This window comes from Heterocephalus glaber, unplaced genomic scaffold (assembly GCF_053883595.1).
Source record: "Heterocephalus glaber isolate CG9 unplaced genomic scaffold, H.glaber_assembly_v1.0 deba00001472, whole genome shotgun sequence".
In the NCBI taxonomy this organism is placed as follows: Eukaryota; Metazoa; Chordata; class Mammalia; order Rodentia; family Bathyergidae; genus Heterocephalus; species Heterocephalus glaber.
The window spans coordinates 58,473,270-58,488,056 of NW_028258315.1; the positions used below are offsets into that span (position 1 = coordinate 58,473,270).

The 14,787-nt window shown below is 39.1% G+C and overlaps 1 protein-coding gene across 1 annotated transcript in view; it reads right to left on the reverse strand.

The window, feature by feature from the left end:
• Sumf1 (sulfatase modifying factor 1) overlaps positions 1–14,787 on the reverse strand; it is a 671,842-nt gene that overhangs the window by 10,521 nt on the left and 646,534 nt on the right. The window lies entirely within an intron of this gene.

A 14,787-nucleotide genomic window follows, 5' to 3' on the forward strand; every position in this document is an offset into this window, starting at 1 on the left:
AGAGGACAATAGAAAAGATGGCCTAAGGACATTATAAGAACCAGGAAGACTCCACCCTTAGCAGCTTCAAAATTGCAGAAGTAAAAGTCTTTGTTTTGATAAGAGAGCCCCAGAGAACCATGTTCCAGAATGGGGTTGGCCCAGGGAAGTTGTTTCTTGGGATTTGGTTCATAGGCACTCGACCCCTACAGTCATGAGAGAAGGAAGCCTGGCTACTGCTTCAGCTGGCAGCAGACCTTGGCATCATCCAAATTTTATTTGCATGCAGAATGCAAGAGTGGAGGATCAGGAAGGCTTCTACTTATGTTTCAGAAGAAGACCTGGGAGGCTAGATAGTGTGCCCTAAGAAGGCAGTGTCTGAAGCTGTGAGTGTGAAGCTGAAAGTACAGTGGAGACCCCAGAAGTTTGGAGAAGCAAGGAGTGTGGATCATCTGAAGAAAGCTGCAAGGAGAGAGCAGAGCTGGCCCAAGAGAGAAGCCATGGGAGTTAAACTACTGGCAGTGCCATAGGGGCAGAGCCACTCAAGCCCTTTGGAGTTCACAATTTGTCACAGATTGCCAGTGGAACTTCCTGGAAGTGGAACTACAGGACTTAATGTTTGCCCTGCTGGATTTTGGACTTTCTTTGGTCTCATTCCTTTGTATTATCACATTTGTACCTTTTGGAATGGTAATGTATGTCTTGTCCAATAGAATGTTTTTACAGTGGCTCACAGCTAAGAGTTTTTAAATCTCAGAGGAGAATTTGGACTTGGACTTTTCAGCAATGTTATACTGTTGGGACTTTGGCAACTCATGGAGATGAACTAAATGCCTTTTACATAAAGGGGTATGCATGAGTCTTTTGGGGGACAGGAGAGGAATGTTATGACTTGTGCCTAGATGTCTCCCTAAAACCTCATGAAGTTAGGTTAGGGCTTTTTCAGAAGTGGCTGGATCTAGAATGTGTGATGCTGGAATTAAGGGTATGTGATTAATAAATAACTCTACTAATTGTTCTGTTACCCACTCTAAGCCAAGTAGCCTAGATTGAATATAAAGGGGCAGAAAAAAGCTGCTAAGATCACTTGGACTTGCTGCTTGCTGCCTTCTGACTACCCTGTCACTCCTCTGTGATCCCCCTCAGCCATGCCACCTTGCCTTGGGGCCAGCCAACTAAATGATACTGTATTTTTGTTTTTAATATATTGTTGTCTATATCTCCAAGTTAAAATTAAAAGAAGGTTCATAAAACCAGGGGCTTTAGTCTATTCTGTTTTCACTGCTATATCACCAATCCCTAGAAAAAACTTGGCACATAGTGAGAGCTCAGTAATTACTGATTCAATAAACAATATCATGTCAACTATTCATTTCTTATGTCATTTTGCATGCAATTTCTGATGTATCTCTGGCCTCAGCTTTCCTCCTCTTCTCACTACCCTCCAACATTAAACTTGTGGGGATTTTCTTCTTAGTATGTACAATAATTTACAAATTCTCACTTTGTTTGTTCACTTATTTATTGCCTAGTTTGTCACTAGACTGAAAATGCCAGAGGACAGGGACTATGTCTATTTTATTAATTTAACATTGTGCTTGGCACATAGTTGTTTTTCAATAAAGAGATAGTCTTTCTGAAGATAGTCTATGAAGCAATAAAGCCTACCATTCAATAAGTATTCAACAAGTATTAAATACACTTGGCAAAGATTTCATTAATTATTTAATCTACAAAATGATGAGTTTTATCTAGTTGAATGGATAGGTCTTTCTAACTTGCACATTCTATGGTTCTTAAAGTATCCAAACATGGGTCGGGGATTTAGCTCAGTGGTTTCGCTGCCTGCTGTGCAAGCGCAAGGGCCTGAGTTCGATCCCTGGTACCAAAAGAAAAGTATCCAAATGTGGACCAAAAAATTGCGTAGATGTCAGAAAAAGACCAACTCTGATGTGATTTAGTCTTATACAATTATGGGCCCTGAAAATCCCTGGGGCATGTGAAGGTACAATCCAGCACTTCATTTTTTCCCTATGCTGGGTAGGGTTTCTGGTGGTGAATTTGTTGTAGTTGTTTTGCAGAAAGTCTCTGGAGGGCACTCTTGGGTTGTTAAATGAGCCATTTTCACAACACCTGCCAACTTTGTAAAATAGCCATCCTTTAGTCTCCTTCTCCCTTACAATACTGATCCTTGGCTCTTAGGGTAGAGTTCTTCTTAATAGGACTTACCTTTCTTTACTGTGTGAAGCTTTAGAAAGAAGCAGAGACAGGACACTAAATCAGCAATAAACTTTTCCATTCACCTTTAACATTTCGAGTGCATAAAAATTATTTGCTACTAGCAGAGTGTGGGGAATTTCCTTCTTGCTTGACAGATATTTTTATAGGGTCTTAACATTTTCTAAATATAACTCCCAAGCCCCCAAAGTATATACTATAAAATTTAATTGAATTCTAAGATTCTTGCTATTGTTTAGAAATCCAGTTTATTTGGATCAATATTATCACTTGTTTAGTTATTTAAGAAAGTACGATCCCTTCTCTTCCTTACGTCATGCTGTAAGAAAAATTACACTGAGTCTTATTTAGATATCTACCACAGGTACTGTTCTTCTTCTTGGGACCTGAATGCTGCTAATAATAACCAATAATTGAACAGACACTTATGTTATGATTTTGTTTTTGTTAGTATCAAAATTTAAATTTACTCTATAAATCTGTAGTTTGTTTCTAATTTTGAACTGAGACTCTAACTTTCTGTTATTAAACCATCTATCAAATGCTCAAATTTCAGAAGGATATACACATACACACACAGGGTGATATCTATCTATCTATCTATGCTAGGGATTAGCATATATAATCCCTAATCCCTAGCATATGCTAGGGATTGAATCCAGGACCTCACACATGCTAGGCAAACACTCTACTGCTGAGCTACATCCTCAGCCCTTTATTTTGAGACAGATTCTCTGTACTTTGGCTTTGATGCTGTACTGATTAATTGTGATATAAATAACAATTATCAAAGACCAAACAATTACTGCCATTTATACATGCCAATTTTCAAAGGGTAATTCCTGCAACCATCCCTCCTTACTCTGACTGAGTGATGGGCTATACCCTCAACCACCATCAGGGTTGGTTGTTGGCACTTACAGTTTCTGTCAGTAAAGTGAAAACCATTTTTAAAAATGTGTCCCTATAAATCCTTAGAAATATCTAAGGTTCTAAGTCTCCCGTTGGTCCCCTTTCTTATTCTGCTCTGATTTTCCTATTCTGAAAAATTACTGACATCACGGTACTAATTAAGATTTTATGGGAAGAGAAAACATTAATGATGAATTATATAAGATAATATTGGTATATTTTTGCTAATTGCTTTAGTCTACAATGAACGCACTGACCCTACAATGAATTTAATATTCTCCATCATTGATAGTAAACCTTACAAAGTTGCAATCTTGGCACACAAAATGAATTTGAAATAGATATACTCACAGAATATAAAGGATAATTGGAATCTTTTATTGTAAAGGGTAGTTATTGACTCAGATTGAAGTTCTAACAGTACTGTCAAGCAGTGCTACAGATCAAATCTACTGTAATGAGAGGCTGGGGAAAATTGGAGATGTAGAGCAAATGGTTAATGAGTATAGGGGTGCAGGTGGATAGGGAGTTTACCTTCTAGTGTTCAATAATACAGTATAGTAACTATGAGAAAAATTAATTGAATGTTTCAAAACAGCTAGAGATGATTTTGAATGTCCCAGTAGAAATAATAAATTTTTGAGATGATAAATGTCATTTACTCTGATTTAACCATATGTATTGTATACATGTATTAAAATATCACCCTGTATCCCATACATATGAACAATTATTTGTCAACTAAAACTTGACATATCTGTAATGTAAACTCAAGAACCATCTATAATTAGAAAGTGAGTTTTCTTTATATAGAAAATTATTTTCTTTTACATTCACACATCACAAATTCCTTACCTTTTGGGGACAGATGACTAAGGTTTTACAGGTTTTTACACTAACGCCTGGGGAGCCTTCTTAATTTGGATTGGCCACACCGGAGCCATGTCTCAGGAAAGAAGAGACAGTAGCCAAAAGAATTGAGGGGGATATTAATGATGTACATTCTTATCTGGTAGGCTTTTACTTGTTTATTATGTTTGTCGGGGGTTTCTAGTTTACAGTCATGTAATATATAAGTACTGGGTCAGAAGAGATTATATGGTGTAGTAAAATTTCTGTAGTTTGGCATCAGGAAACCTTGATTCTAGCCCCTAACAACCTCTAATGACCATGTGACTCTGCCAGTGTCTGACTGCCATCTCACTCATTTACTAAATTAGGAAGGTTGGAAAAGCTTCTCTGAAGGTCTCTTACAACCCTAAAATTCTGTGATTCAATGAAATATAATGACTCATATAGAAATATAGAGATAACTGAGATAATTCATTTAATCAAGTCATATTGCTTCAAGCTAAATGATTTTTTGGTCTCAAAGTTCAAATGTAATTACAAAGAAATGAAGGGAACAGAAATGAGCTGTCACTTAAGGCTAACTGGAATCACAGGCAGCAGCTTACTTTTCTGAAATGTACATAGACAATTAGCAATTAACATCTTCTGAAGACAAGCGAATGATCAGGAAGACTTCTGGCAGACAGGAGTCATAAAATTTCATCGTACCACTTAACAGATATTTTATCACATAATAAATTAGGTATCTTTCTATCCACTATATAATATAATATATTTTCTATAGTAATCACAAATAATTCAAGGCCTGATGCACTCTGGCTGAATAAATTGGATGTTCAGTCAAAATTTGATAGGTTTCTGCCACAAAAAAGAACAATGATTTCCTCTTGGGTTTTGGTAACTAGTAACAGAAAACTGAACACTGAAAAAGGACAACATCGGCTCAATTATATGCAAAGTCCAACATTGTTCTGGCTTAAGATAGGGCTAGATTCAAGGGATAACACAACGTAGCTTGCAGATAGTCATTCCCTTGTTTGGCTATACTCTGCCTTGTTGATTTATTCCTAGGTTGTACAAGCAGCAACAAGGTTGATTGCTCCAGCTCTGGGTCTACATTCAAATAATACTTGTTTCCCCCCAAAAGTCAGGACAAAATTCCTGAGTATGATTATTATTGGTCTGAAATAAATCACAAAACTAAGTCTGAACCAAGTGCTATAACCCAGGAATACAATATGCTGATCATCTCGGTCCTGGGGCACATGCCCCTTCTTAGCATGATGGGAGTAGTAGAAATCAGCCACTACCACCCACACCCCATGGGGTAAGAGTGAAAATGACAGGCATTCCTCAGAGAAATTGGACTATTGTTAGGTGATGATGGCAGGGTTACAAATTATATATGTCAATTTCATGCCTGAAATAAAATCTTAGAGTATAATCACAGACTTTAGCAGTATTCTACACATATCAGTTCCAACTCTTTATTTAAAGCTGTAAATGCTGAGACTTAGGCAAATAAAACAGTAAAGAGCTCATAGGCTCTGGAACCAAACAACCTTGGCTTTGAGCTCTGATTCTGTCACCTATTATCTATGTGACTCTGAGAATATTACTTTAATGACTAGAGTCTCATGCTATTCATTTGAAAACAGCTAGTCATAGATCCACCTCACAGAGGTAATGTGAGGATTAAATGAGTTAATGAATGTATAGCTCTTAACAAAGTACCTAGCACTCAGGCAAATAAATGACAGCTGTTATTTTTAGAGAGAGGAAAAGACTTGCCCAAATTCACACAGCTAATTAGTAGCAAAGCTGGAACTAAAATTGAGTCTCAGAGCTAGAAGTGAATCAAGGTGAAATTTAATAGGATTCAAGTCAATTATATCTGAAGTACCATAGAAAATATCACCCTTTCTTTCCAAATTGCTACCTGGAGCTTCATGGACCTCATTTCACAGAGCTGTCTAAAGTTAACATCACCAGACTGCATAGAAAAGCGGTCAAGACAGGCCTGTCAAATTTCACTCCACCCTTACAGGCAGATTAAAGAAAGAAATGACTGACCTGACAACTGAGATCCTTGCAAAGATATGACTACGTATCTCAGAAGCCAAACGTCTGCTGAACACTCTCTGCGTGTCTAGGATTCTGTAGAAGTATTAAAAAGAAAAATATATTCTTTGTATTTAAGGACTTTACCCTTGTTGGGAGACAGGTAAATCAGGTGGTAGAGACTAAATGTGCTGAAGGTGCTAAGGCAGAAGGGACAGATTACTATGGGCAGATTAGAAAATGCATGACTGTCTGGAACACATTGTATTAGGGAGAAAGCCATAGGGAAAGGGGACTACAAGTAAATATTATAGTATGAACAAAGACCAGCAAGATGAGATAAATCTGCTGTGCGAGAGTGAGAAAAGAATCAGAAAAGACACAATAAGAAGAAGGAAGTAAAGCCGAGCAAGACAAGGGCAGCTCTGAATCCAGGACAGAAGAGGCTGCATATGAGTGAAGGCTCAGATGCACATACATGAGAACAATAGCCCCAAGTCATTCATCTAGTCAAATGATTCATTGAGTGTCTAATTTACCTTTGTGTTCAAGGTCTTCCAAGCACTGATGCCATCCCCCACTTGGCTTTTCCTCTTCCTGTGAACATACCTCACATTCTTAACCCAACCACTGTTCACTGTTTGCTAAACTTGCCAGAAATGCAACATTCTGTACCAATTTCCAAGTGCCACTTCCTTCATTTAGAATGCCTTTCCTCTCTTGTGTCTACCTAGCATAATTCTATAGACTGTAATGCCCAAGTTATATAACTATACTTATAGGGAATCATTCCTTGGAATTAATAATAGTTCCATTTATTAAATACTTCCATATCCACTCTCTCACATCACAACATTTTTCCTGGAGCCTACCAAAATTAAAATTAGTTGTGATCTCTCCCTCCTCTGAATTCCATGTAGATGAAATAGCAGAGGAAAATTATACTAATGATAATATCACCACTTAATAAGAACTAAGCACTTTGGCTGTATTATCTAATTTAATATTTACAACTCCATGAGCAATTCCAGGATTCTCATTTTATAGATGAGAAAATTGAGACTCCTAGAGGCCAAGAATACTGACAGAGGTCATACAGTTAGTGAGTGGCAGAGCCAAGTTCAGAATTCCAAAGTCTGTGTTTCCAACCCATTGTGCTATCAGAGAAGTTCACTCTTCTCTAATGACATAGATCACATACTGCTTTTGATATTTATTTATGTTTATGACTTAATTTCATGAGATTTAAAGCTCTTTGGAGAAGTGAGGCATGTGTTATTTATGTGTATTAATAATAAATATTTGTTTAATAACTTTGTAACTTACAAAACACTTTAACACACTACTACATGAAATTCTTACTGCAGTCTTATGAAATAAGATTCCTTATTCCCACCTTGAACATAAGAAAATAACGTTCAGAGGACTTAAATGATATCAATAAGGATCTATTGCTAGTAGCTTGCCCAATATTTCCAACAGCATTTATCAGCCAAAATCATATGGCAGTTATTGCAGTTGTTATATACAATTAATTACCCCAGATCTTTCATCTTTCTAGTGAGAGCATGGAAGCAGGTGGTCCATACCAGTTCCCAGAGTTCTCCTGTGGGAATAAACCTGAGGGGACCCACAGTGGTAATTTGCTTGATCACATATCCTTTATTTGTTCCTTCCTTTTCTTACTTCCCCACATATAGACTGATGTTTCCTCGGATCACTTCCCAATAAGTGGCTTTTACTCAATTCCTTTTCTCAGGATTTACATTCAGTGAAATGAAAATTAAGACATTCTTCCGGAAACACTGTTTTTCCCAATGGGTTGGAAGAGTAGAGTTAGGGAAGTAATATAATTAGGAATTGTCAACTATATGATTTCCATTTTCATTTTTGAAACAAAAGAGAGATGGAGCTGTTATAGAGAGAGTGCTCATTTAATAGCCTGCAGCCTGTTAATGTATGGTTAAGTCAAACATCTGCTTAAAGGGATCTGGGAATTAAATTCACAGTTGCCTTAGAATCTAAAATATAATTAGATAGAAAGGAGTAAAGAAATATTTTTTTCTGGTTATTTCCATTACAGACAGAAATACTCTGACACTTGTTCCTTTGCTCTGATTACAGTTTAAGGCAATTTCTAAAATTCTTAGGTTAACTGGAGCTCCAATGTACATAAAGAAGCAAAGTGCATTCTCAGTGTCTCAAAGACTTAACAAAAAATCAAGGCACTTGGGGTCAAGAGGTATTAATAGTAAAATATGTTTGAAACTTTAAAAAAATTAAATTTGATGAAAGAATGTCCAAAGAAACAGCTAACGTGAATATGCATGAATGCATGTATAGCAATACAGAAAACTCAAAAATATTTATTTTGAGTTCACATGGCTTATCTTTTGTCTAGGGAATTATCTAACTGCAGCAGTGGTTTCATTATATATATATATATATCTTTAAATTTTATTTTATTGGTATACTTTAGGTATACAATATAATTATATTCACCATTGGAAATTTGCACCTTTACATAATCTCTCTTGGTTCTTATTTTTCCCCCTTCCCCTCCCCTCCTTTCAACTCCTCCGTCCCTCCCTAATTACAAACACTTTGTTCCCATATTTTCATTTTCCCTTATTAATTCCATTCCCTTCTTTCCTTTCCCCTACCCCTCCCACTTCCCCTTCCCCTTTGCCCCTTTTCTTCCTATTTCACATTACCTGTTATACCTTTTAGTCCTTATTTACACTTCCAGTTTCTCACACTAGAGAATCTATTCACTATTTGCACATGTGTGTCCTATTTATTTCACTTATGAGTATCAGCTCAATGTGCATCCATTTACCTATAAATGTTTCTAATTTCTCATTTTTTCTGGCTGAGTAGTACTCCATTTTATTAAAAAAAAAAAAAAAAAAAACACCACATTTTCTTTATCCAGTGTCCAGTTGATGGGCAATTGGGCTGCTTCCAAGTTTTAGCTATTACAAACTGTGCTGCTATGAACATGGATGCACATTTATCACTGTGGTATGATTCTTTTAACTCTTTGGGCAAGATACCCAGCAGGGGAATAGCTGGGTCAAATGGGATTTCAAGTCCAAGTTCTTTGAGGTGTCTCCATACTGATTTCCACAGTGCTTGCACCAGTCTACAATCCCACCAGCAGTGGAGCAGGGTTCCTCTTTCCCCACAGCCCCGCCAGCATTTGTTATTGGTTGATTTCATGATAGCAGCCATTCTTTCTGGAGTGAGGTGGAATCTCAGCATTGTTTTCATTTGCATCTCTGGAATGACCAGTGATGTTGAACATTTTTTCATGTATTTATTTGCTATTTCTACTTCTTTGTCTGAGAAATGTCTGTTCATTTCAGATTCCCATTTTTGGATTGGGTCTTTAAATTTGGGAGGTCTGACTTTTTTTATGTTCTTTATAGATTTTAGATAATAGACCTTTGTCTGAGGAACAGAAGGTGAAGATTTTTTTCCCACATTGTAGGTTGTCTCTTCACACTGTTGGTGGTTTCTCTTGCTGTGCAGAAGCTTTTTAATAAGAAGAGATTCCACTTGTTGATTGTTTGCACTAGTTCATGGGCAACTGAGGTTTTGTTCATAAAGTCTTTTCCTATACCAATGTCTTTAAGAGTTCTATCTAACCTCTGTTCCAGGCGATTCAGCATTTCTATTTTAATATTTAGACCCCTAATCCATTTTGATTTTAGTTTAGTGCATGGTGAGAGATATAGGTCTAATTTTAATCTTTGACAAGTTGAAACCCAATTTTTCCAGCACCATTTATTAAACAGGCTATCTTTCCTCCAGTGAGATGTTTGGCCTCTTTATCAAAGATGAAATGACTAAGTGTGTCTGGAGTTGTTTCAGCACGTTCTAATCTGTTCCACTGGTCCTCAGGTCTGTTTCTTTGCCAGTACCATGCTGTTTTTATCACAGTAGCTTTGTTGCCAGTTCAGGGAGTCCAGGTGGTTGAGTATCAGAGTGTTCCATCTCCTTTCCCTTTGGGGTTGCTGTAGGTGATCTGGAAGTCTGGTTTTGAGACTTGTTTACGTGTCTTCTCATTTCAACAGATGCAGCCTGCTGTGCCTTTGTTGACGCAACTTTTTGCTCACCCAGTGGTCTTGAATTCTCAGCAAGCCACCTAGCAGCCTTTTCTCTGCTGCTCACCAGTACACTAATTCCTGGGTTCACAATCAGGGCCTTCTGGATCCCTGAGCTGACCTGTTGTTTGGGTGGGCCTCTGGCTGGAGCCTGTGCACACTTAGGATGGTATCTAGGTGTGCCTCTGGCTAGGGACCCTATGTAGCTGTTGCATGGGAGGGCCTTTGGCTGGGGGCTGTGCACCCCAGTTCCTGTTGTGTGAGCAAGCTTCTGGCTAGGGTCTCATGCACTTACCAATGGTATCAGGGTGAACCTCTGGCTGTTGCTTATGTGCCTATGCAGCTCTATTCCAGGTGGGCCCTTGGCTTGGGTCAGTGTGCCCCAGCCTCTGAGGTCAGGGCAGAGCCCTGGCTAGGATCTGCTTGTTGCCATGCTGCTCTGGTCCACACCACTGCTCCCCCAACCAAGGTGGTCTTTTATGCTTTTATAGCAGAGATTTCCTTCACTTTTTCAGTGGGCTTTAATTTTCATCAAGGAGCCTCAGAGAGGCCCTCTTTCTGTTCACTTCTGCCCTATCTTTTGGAGCTCAAAACAATGTCCTTTATGACCCCTGAAACTCTGCGGTGTGGATCCAGGTAATGGCTCATCACAGCCATGGGCAGGAGTGTGCTGGGACCCATGTAGCCCACCTCCTCTGTGCTGTGGGGAGCTCTGCTCCTCGGCATGCTGGGGTGGTGGTTCCCCCCAACTTTCACTTTGTCTCTGTAGACTCAGTCTCCCTTTCATGGAAGTCTTGAGCTGGGAGCTGGAGAGAAAGTACCGATTGTCCCTTCCTTCTCTGTGTTGTGTTCTGTCTCTTCAATTGTTGTGTTCTGTCTCTGTAGGTTTTCATTTTACTGTCAGATCCTTCATGGTTCCTGGGGCTCTACTTCTTTCTCTTTTTATTTTCTTCCCAAGTTGTTATTTTCCAGTATCTGGGTTCCAGATCTCAGAGAGGCTCAGTTATTATTGCTTACCATTCTGCCATTTTCCTAAGAGTCAAAAATGCTTTCTCTGATTCCATCTTTTCAAGATACTTTGAACAGAATTTTATCAGTAGTTCATTCATAAAGGATATCCTGAGAATAAGAGAAGCTACCATTTGTTAAGATAATCCTCTGAGGATATAAGAAAATGGAAAGACATCCCTTGTTCCTGGATAGGAAGAACCAATATAGTGAAAATGGCCATACTTCCAAAACTACTATATAGATTTAATGCAATGCTGATTGAAATTCCAACAACATAATTCACAGAACTAGAGAAAACAATCCAAAAATTTGTTTGGAACCAGAAGAGACCTAGAATAGCAAAAGCAATTCTGGGCAACAGAGACATGGCTGGGGGTATCACAATACCCAACTTGAAGCTATACTACAAAGCTACTGTGATAAAAAAGTATGGTACTGGCAAATAAACAGACCCAAGGATCAATGGAATAGATTAGAAGACACAGAAACAACTTCAGACATACTCAGCCACCTCATCTTTGACAAAGGAGCCAACCACCCTCATTGGAGGAAAGATAGCCTATTTAATAAATGATGTTGGAAAAACTGGATTTCAACTTGCCAGAGATTAAAACTAGACCCATATCTATCACCATGCACTAAACTAAGATCAAAGTGGATTAAAGATCAAAATATTAAGACAGAAACACTAAACTTGCTGGAAGATAAGTTAGGTAGAACTCTTGAAGATATTGGCATAGGAAAAGACTTTATGAACAAGGCCCTACTGAGGTCCTGAGTCGCCCGGAAGATGCCTAATCACCCCGCTGCAGACAGGCAGGTCTGCCCATGCCCCACCCAGGTCCTGAGTCACACAGAACATGCCTAATCAGCCTCGTGCAGACAGACAGGTCTGTGCTAGCCATACCGAGGTCCTGAGTCACGCGGAAGACAACAAATCAGCCCGTTGCAGACAGGCAGGCACCTGATTCCACACTACAAAGACACAGAGGACACCAGACCACCAGACCGAGGTACTGAGTCCCACTGTTCCCGGCCCAGAGGTAGGGGCTTCTGAGCCATCATCCCACTGCTCCTGGTCCAGAGGAAGGGGCTTCCCGGTCACCATCCCTCCCGCTGCTCCCAGCCCAGAGGAAAGGGCTTTTGGGCCACCTTCTGTCCCACTGCTTCTGGCCCAGAGGAAGGGGCTTCAAGGCCATGATCCCTCCCACCACTCCCGGCCCAGAGGGAGGGGCTTCTGAGCCACCATCCCACTGCTCCTGGTCCAGAGGAAGGGGTTTCCTGGCCACCATACCTTCGGCTGCTCCCAGCCCACAGGAAAGGGCTTTTGGGTCACCATCCCTACAGCTGCTCCCAGCCCCTGTCCAACCTCTCCCAGCTCAGAGGAGGTGATCTGGGCAGGCGCTAGCAGCCCCCCGCCCCAGTCAAAATGAGAAAACACATAAATAAGCCTCAAAACCAGACTTCCAGATCACCTACAGCAACCCCAAAGGGAAATGAGATGGAACACTCTGATACTCAACCACCTGGACCCACTGAACTGGCAACAAAAGGGGATCTGGAAAAAATGAAATCGGAAATAATTTCTCAGATAACAGGAGAAATTGTGCCCCTAGTGCAAGACATGATTAATAAATCTAGAGAGGAGCTGAGAAACATCATGGAATCCCAACATAAGAAACAAATGGAATTCATAAAATAGATGCAAATAGATTTCTAGGACATGAAAAACTCCACTGAAAGCCTATACAGCAGAATGAGCCAATGTGAGGACAGAATTTCAGACACAGAAGATAAGATTTCAATTAGTGACCAGGAAAAGAAAAATTGCTTCAAAAGTATAAGGGAACATGAGAAATCAATCCAGCAGCTGCTACATGATGCAAAAAAAAAAATAACATAAGACTGATTGGGCTCAGTGAAGAAACAGGAGAGAGTGCAGATGACATAAAAAATCTCTTCACAGAAATAATGGCAGAAAACTTCCCAAGCAGGGGAAAAGAGCTTGACATACAGATAAGTGAGGCATATAGGACTCCAAATAGCCTTCCTCAAAAAAAAATCTACACATAGGCATATCATTGTTAAGATTCCAGAAACACAACAGAAGAACAAAGTTCTCCAAGCAGTCAGAGAAAAGAAACAAATCACATACAAAGGAAAGCCCATCAGAATCACAGCAGACTTCTCAACACAAACCATCAAGGCAAGAAGAGCTTGGAGTGACATATTCCAAGCCCTAAAAGAAAACAGCCTCCAACCCAGATTGATGTACCCTGAAAAACTATCTTTCAAAATGGGTGGAGAAATAAGGTACTTTCATGACAAAGAACACCTTAGGAACTTTGTGAATACCAAACCAGCACTCCAAAGAATTTTACACAATATCCTAGGAACAGACATTGAGGATCACAACCCCAGGAAGCAAAGCAGAATGAACCCATCTGGCATGACAAGAAATTAAATGGAAAGGGGGAGAACCCAACAACAAGAAAAACTCATGGCAATGACAAGTCAATATGTTTCAGTTATAACCATCAAAGTTTATGGTCTCAATTCACCAATCAAAAGAAATAGACTGGCAGAATGGGTCAAGAAGCAAAATCCAACAATATGCTGCATACAAGAAACACACTTAACTCAAAAGGAAACTCATAGACTGAAAGTAAAATGGTGAAAAACAATACTGCATGTGACAGGAACCCAAAAAAAAGCAGGAGTACCTATCCTCTTTGCAGATCAAGTAGATTTCAAACCAACACTGATTAAGAGAGAGAGAAAGAAGGACACTACATCCTTGTAAAGGGAACAATCCAAGAGGAAGAGATGACAATCATAAATATCTATGCACCAAACACTGGTGCACCCAACTATATAAAACAAATACTAACGGACATGAAAAGTCATATATGCACTAATGCAACTGTAGTGGGGGACCTCAACACCCCACTGTCACAAATAGATAGATCAGCTAGACTAAAAATAAGTAATGAAATACTAGAACTCAATCGAACTCTTGAACAAATGCACTTAACAGATGTTTACAGAGTCTTCCACCCAACAAAATCAGAATACACATTCTTCTCAGCTCCACATGGGTCATTCTCCAAAATAGACCACATACTCACACATAGAACATGTTTAAGTAAGTGCAAAGGAATTGAAGTTATCCCCTGTATATTATCAAACCACAGTGTGATGAAATTGGAGATCCATAGCAAAAGAAACTCAAAAAATTTCATAAACATGTGGAAATTGAACAACACACTTCTGAATAACCAATGGGTCACAGAGGAAATTAAAGAAGAAATCAGACAGTTCCTTCAATTAAATGACAAGGACAATACAACATATCAGAATCTATGGGATACAATGAAAGCAGTCTTACGAGGGAAATTCATAGCAGTGAATACGCATATTAGGAAAACAGAAGGAGCCCAATTAAACAACCTGATGCTGAACCTCAAGCTTCTAGAAAAAGAAGAGCAGGACAACCCCAAAGCTCATACAAGGGAGGAAATTATAAAAATCAGAGGAGAAATCAATGCAATGGAGACTAAGAGAACGATACAAAAAATCAATGAAGCCAACAGTTGGTTCTTTGAAAGAATCAATAAAATTGACA